General features: G+C 33.2%; 4 non-coding genes across 4 annotated transcripts; all 4 read right to left on the minus strand.

Moving 5' to 3' along the window:
* Positions 1-1,746: 1,746 nt before the first annotated feature.
* Positions 1,747-1,869, minus strand: LOC131645290 (small nucleolar RNA SNORD14). The gene has a single exon (XR_009296922.1). It is a non-coding gene; the product is annotated as a small nucleolar RNA SNORD14 (small nucleolar RNA).
* A 58-nt stretch (positions 1,870-1,927) lies between these two features.
* LOC131645291 (small nucleolar RNA SNORD14) lies at positions 1,928-2,050 on the minus strand. Its single transcript, XR_009296923.1, has one exon. It is a non-coding gene; the product is annotated as a small nucleolar RNA SNORD14 (small nucleolar RNA).
* Positions 2,051-2,332: 282 nt separating this feature from the next.
* On the minus strand, positions 2,333-2,426 carry LOC131645478 (small nucleolar RNA Z43). The gene has a single exon (XR_009297097.1). It is a non-coding gene; the product is annotated as a small nucleolar RNA Z43 (small nucleolar RNA).
* Positions 2,427-5,784: 3,358 nt separating this feature from the next.
* Positions 5,785-5,878, minus strand: LOC131645479 (small nucleolar RNA Z43). The gene has a single exon (XR_009297098.1). It is a non-coding gene; the product is annotated as a small nucleolar RNA Z43 (small nucleolar RNA).
* Positions 5,879-6,157: the final 279 nt, after the last annotated feature.

Below are 6,157 nucleotides of genomic sequence, written 5' to 3' on the forward strand. Positions count from 1 at the left end.
AAAAACCTACCCCCGTAATGAACAATCACAGTGAACTCCATGACTTACAGGTTTAACAGATAATGAGCAGAAGTAGAAGTAACTCACCTATAGAACGAAGAACAAATAACGAAGAACAAAGAACTAAGGCGAATGCGTTACTTGATCATGAAGTTGAGCATTTCTCCATCTTCATCCCTTCGTCTCCTCCAACCCAGAAACAAAGATTCTAATTTCATCCAATATACTTAACCCTAATTTACAGGGACTAAAAGCAAATGTACATTTCTGAATATTTGACATTTTTGGTGGGAAACTAATAGGTTTCCACGTGTGCAACATATTAAGCAAAAAATAAATGTAAATCATTTCCACATCAGCAACGTTAGCCCAGTCAGCTTTTTTTTAACAGAATTCTAATCCTAGGGACTAACGTCAGCGTGAAAATGAGATACAAGGATTCAAACCAAAAAAAAAAAGATACAGGGACTAAATTCAAAAACACGCTAACTTACAGGGACCAATGGACTATTTAAGCCTACTTTTTATATTGTTTTATGCTATTATTTTATGTTTATTATTCCACTTTGTCTAATTTAATGTTTACATAATAAATGAAAAGTTGTTGTCAAAATATGACGAGTTTTGTTGTTATTTAATAGTGTATAAATGTCTAAATACAAAATTATGTTGTCATTTATATGTGTATGTATGACTCAATAATATATTTGTAAAAAAAACCGAACCAACCGAACCTAATCAAACCGTATTTCTTTGGTTTGATTTGGTTTGGTTTTTTTCTAAAAGTCAACCGAAACAAACCAAACCACACAATTTTTTCTCTTGCAGTTCGGATAATTTTTTTCGTCAAATCCACTCAAACCGCACCGCGAACACCCCTAATTAAAATAAGTAAGAAACCTAATTTACAAGGGAACTTCCATGTTCCACGTTTGTATGTTAAATGAGAGCTACAACATCTTTTAGTCCATTCATATTTTTGTGAAGAAGTTTGACTTCTTCCTATGTTTTTCACATGTTTTAATCTTTCACTTTCTTGGCCAAGGTGGTGTTGTAGCATTTGTTAGGTGAGAATATGGTGTTAAAAAACAATCTAAGGGGGTGAATACAGGGACAGATTATTACTTTGCGTTTGTGAATGTTATAGAGATTTTCTTTCTCTTTGTTCAGATTTGCTTTATTAACTTAATTATTACTTTGCGTTAACGTCTGTGAACAATTTTAAGATTAACTTGACTACAACGTATGATATTTACACCATACAACAATCATCATGATATAAGCCCATCCAGAGCCACTCTAAAACATTCACAAATACATTGTTTATTGAGGAATAACTTAGAGTTGTTGTTTTTTAAGTCTTCTGTCTAACTTGGTTAAATGGCCTAATGATCAAGTAATAAGCTCAAACGATGTTTAACTCTTTCATCCAGCATAAAGGGGATCAAACTAATGAACAATTTCAAAATTAATTTGACCACAAATGATATTTACTACTACAATACAACAATCACCATAAGACATGCCCATTTAGTGAGATATGATTCTCCACGCACATTTTACCATAGAGATTTTGATGAAAACTTTGCAAAATATTATGATTGGCTCAAGAAATTACTATTTATCATAGACAAATACAAATCATGGTTGGTAAATTTCAGTAAAAGAAATAAAATGAATTAATCATAAGTGAATCACAATTAACTGTACAATAGAATTTTTGTGAATGAACATAATAAAACATTAGAGCTCAGACATCCAAGGAAGGAAAAAGCAGCATTAACTCTCAAGCCTGGCGAAAGGCGAAAGTTCTTAGGCGGCCACTGCGAATGTATTGAGAAACAAGCCTTCAAGATATCATCACAGCTCACTTAAAATCAAATAAAAAAACATGAAAAAGATAAATATTGATATAAACATTGAACATTGTCTCAGACATCCAAGGAAGGATAAAAACAGCACTAGCTCTCAAGCCTGGCGAAGGCGAAAGCTCTTGGTCGGCCACTGCGAATGTATTGAGAAACAAGCCTTCAAGATATCATCATAGACAATATTCATACACTACATCTAAACAAAAAAATACTCTACACAAAATAGAATCGATACCAAAATTGAATGAAAAAAAAACTTAATTCATTGATACTTGGCCTCATTGAGAAGATTAGATAGTCTACACAGAAAACTTCAGACATATGCTTGTCTATTAAAAATAGTTTAATCATTGGCCGAATAAACGAATCTAAATCAAACCTAACAAGCAACATATAAATAAAGGCTAAAAAATAAAATAGAAAAATATTCAATTGAAAGTAGTTTCTGCGATTGAAAAGATGGACTCAGAATATGGGTGGTGATATTACAGGATGGTCGGCAAGGTCGATTAGACCAGTTACGACGAACGAGACCTATCACAATCGTCACCGTCCAATTTCTGTTTCAGATAACAAAAATCAAAACATGTTTAGAATAAATAAAAAAAAAATGCAGACATTCAAGAGGGATAGAATGATCTAGGTTTAAACTAGAGAGGATGAAATTTTGCGGCTAACTGTTAAGCAAATATAAAAGTGAGGGTTAGGGTTTTAAAGAGTTTGGTTGGGCTTTTCTTTTAGACCCCGCAGAGGAAAATTATACCCCGTACCCCTACATTTATCCCAATACCCCTACAATTTTAAAAAAATTCCAATTTTCTCCTTATTAAATTTTTAATTTTTTTTATTTTTTTTTTCAATTTTATTGAATCGGATATCCCACGGGTGGGTGTTCCGGTTCCTTTTTTTTCTTCAATTTTACTGAACCGGATATCCCAGAATTGGGTGTTCTGGTTCCATGTATATATCAACATCATGTTAACTTTCAAAATTTTGTTTTTAATTTCATGCCATAGTTTTTTTCTAACATCATGTTAACCTTCAAATTAACTACTGTCATAAACTTGCAACTTTCACAAATTCAAATCACCATTAATCTTTTCACTTTCAAATTCTAACAACGACCAACATATTCTATTGATAATAGTAACAACATTTTTGTCTGTTTTTTTCCTACTTTTACAGCAATTATATCATAAAGAATAAAGCACAAGAGAAGAAAATAATATCAGATCCAGAACTCCGACCCAGATCAAGCGGATATCCAACAACACATACCACCGCAGGGATACAACATCAACAGCAAAACCGAGTCTTCGACACACTTCACAACTCAACAATCTTCAACACCGAACAACCTCCGATTGCATCCACCGCGAATGACAACAATTCAGCAGCATAAATCGCTCAACGATTTCAACAACACAATTCAGCGAACATGACACAACAACATTCGCGAGGTAACGACAACACATCTTAAATCGCCATCCTCCATTTCGTGTAATCTCTTTCTCACCTGAGATTGTTGATTGAACATGCTTTGTTGTTATATTCGTACTGTTGTGGTTGCCGATTATACCATGTTTTCCTTCAATTTCTGCCCGAATTAAGTTTTGATGTTTTCACTGTGAAGGCTTGCTTTGAAATTTTGGGATCTTCATTGTTGCTTTGTTATGGCTGCGAATTGAACCGAGAGATTGAGAGGTTGAGGACGCAGAAGAATAGAAGTCGAGTGAAAGAGATTGAACTGAGAAGATTCAGAACTGAGAGGGATGAACGAAAATGGAGAGGTTTGTTTGTTGTCGTTATTGCGTTCACAGAGTAAATGAAAAAGTCTGGGAGTCGGGTTGTTTTCAGTTTGAAAAATTGAAAAAAAGGAACCGGAACACCCACCCGTGGGATATCCGGTTCAGTAAAATTGAAAAAAAAAATTAAAAAAAAAGTTAAAAATTTAAAAAGGATAAAATTGGGATTTTTTTAAAATTGTAGGGGTATTGGGATAAATGTAGGGGTACGGGGTATAATTTTCCCCGCAGAGTTTGATTGGGCTTTTCGTTAAATTTTGCTAGAAAAACACTTTGCTTGTGCTTATATGCATGTGGTTTCCAATTTTATAAATAGGGATGTTAAAAACCAAACCGACCTAATAGAAAATCGTAAAATCGAATAGAATCAAATTAAAACTGTAAAAAACCGCATTTATGTGTTTGGTCATTTTCTAACAGAACCGCACGGTTCAGTTCGATTTGCGGTTTGTATTTTGTAAACCAAACTAAATTAAACCAAACCGCATTACGTTACAAAATCTTACTAACTAATATATATGTCTCTAATTTTGTAGAGAAATCAACTAGTATTATGTATATTATGTGTATATTTTATCATATTCTTTGTATGATATTTATTTTAAATTATATAACATCAAAAAGCAAAATTTTATTCATTTATAAATACTAATTTGACAAAATATATTTTATCGTATTATTTATATAATTTATTTACGAATGCAATTTCGTGTAATCATTCTTTAAAATCAAGATAAAATTGTAAGACGCATTTTATGTATCAAATTATAAACTTATTTTGACAATTATAAACTTTTTTTATGGTAATGTATGAACTATTAAACACAACATTATATTTTTCTCTATATGTGTATGTATGGTTCGATAAATTTTTGTAAAAAATCGAACCAACCAAACCAACCCAAATCGCATTAGTTTGATTTGGTTTGGTTCGATTTTATTTTTGAAAACCAACCGAACCACACTGAACCACACATTTTCTTCTCTTTGCGGATCAATCACATTATGTGGAAAAAATCTTAAAGAAATATAACTACTTTGACTGTAAACCAACAACCACACCATATGATCCAAGCATAAAACTATTTAAGAACATTGGTGAAAGTGTTAGACAGACAGAATATGCAAGCATCATTGGCAGTCTTAGGTATGCCACTGATTGTACTAGACCGGACATTTCATATATCGTAGGATTGTTGTGCAGGTTTACGATTAGACCGAGTAAAGAGCATTGGCAAGCTATTGAACGAGTCATGTGATACCTTAAAAAGAAAATAAACCTAGGTTTGCATTATTAGAGATTTCCTACTGTACTTAAAGGATATAGTGATGCAGATTGGAATACCTTATCAAATGATACCAAAGCTACTAGTGGTTATGTATTCAATATAGCTGGAGGAGCTGTATCTTGGAAATCAAAGAAACAGACTATCCTGGCTCAGTCCACGATGGAGTTTGAAATGATAGCATTAGCAAATGCTAGTGAAGAAGTAAGTTGGTTAAGATGTTTGCTAGCTGAGATTCCCTTATGGGAAAAACCTATGCCAGTTGTGTTGATCCACTGCGATAGTACCGCAACTATTGCAAAAATTGAGAACCGTTTTTATAATGGTAAAAGACGTCAAATTAGAAGAAAGCACAACACTGTTAGAGACTGTATCTCTGAAGGAGTTGTAAGAGTGGATCATGTACGCACTGATGAAAATTTAGCGGATCCTTTGACGAAAGGATTAGCTAGAGAGAAAGTCTATAATACATCATATAAGATGAGACTAATGCCTATAGGAATATGAGTTGATCATGATGGTAAACCGACCTAAAAGACTGGAGATCCCATGAAATAGGTTCAATGGGTAATAACAAGTTTTGAGTAATATGAGGCGATCATGCCATAATTGAAAAAATTGATTCATTGATAATTGGCCTCATTGAGAAGATTAGATAGTCTACACAGAAAACTTCAGACATATGCTTGTCTATTAAAAATAGTTTAATCATTGGCCAAATAAACGAATTTAAATCAAACCTAACAAGCAACATATAATTAGAGGCTAAAAAATAAAATAGAAAAATATTCAATTGAAAGTAGTTTCTGCGATTGAAAAGATGGACTCAGAATATGGGTGGTGATATTACAGGATGGTCGGCAAGGTCGATTAGACCAGTTACGACGAACGAGACCTATCACAATCGTCACCGTCCAATTTCTGTTTCAGATAACAAAAATCAAAACATGTTTAGAATAAATGAAAATAACGCAGAAATTCAAGAGGGATAGAATGATCTAGGTTTAGACTAGAGAGGATGAACTCTTGCGGCTAGCTGTTACGCCAATATAAAAGTGAGGGTTAGGGTTTTAAAGAGTTCGGTTGGGCTTTTCTTTTAGACCCCGCTAAGTTTGATTGGGCTTTTCGTTAAATTTTGCTAGAAAAACACTTTGCTTGTGCTTAGATGCATGTGGTTTCCAATTTTAGAACTTCA

Source organism: Vicia villosa, linkage group LG1, assembly GCF_029867415.1.
Source record: "Vicia villosa cultivar HV-30 ecotype Madison, WI linkage group LG1, Vvil1.0, whole genome shotgun sequence".
NCBI lineage: Eukaryota > Viridiplantae > Streptophyta > Magnoliopsida > Fabales > Fabaceae > Vicia > Vicia villosa.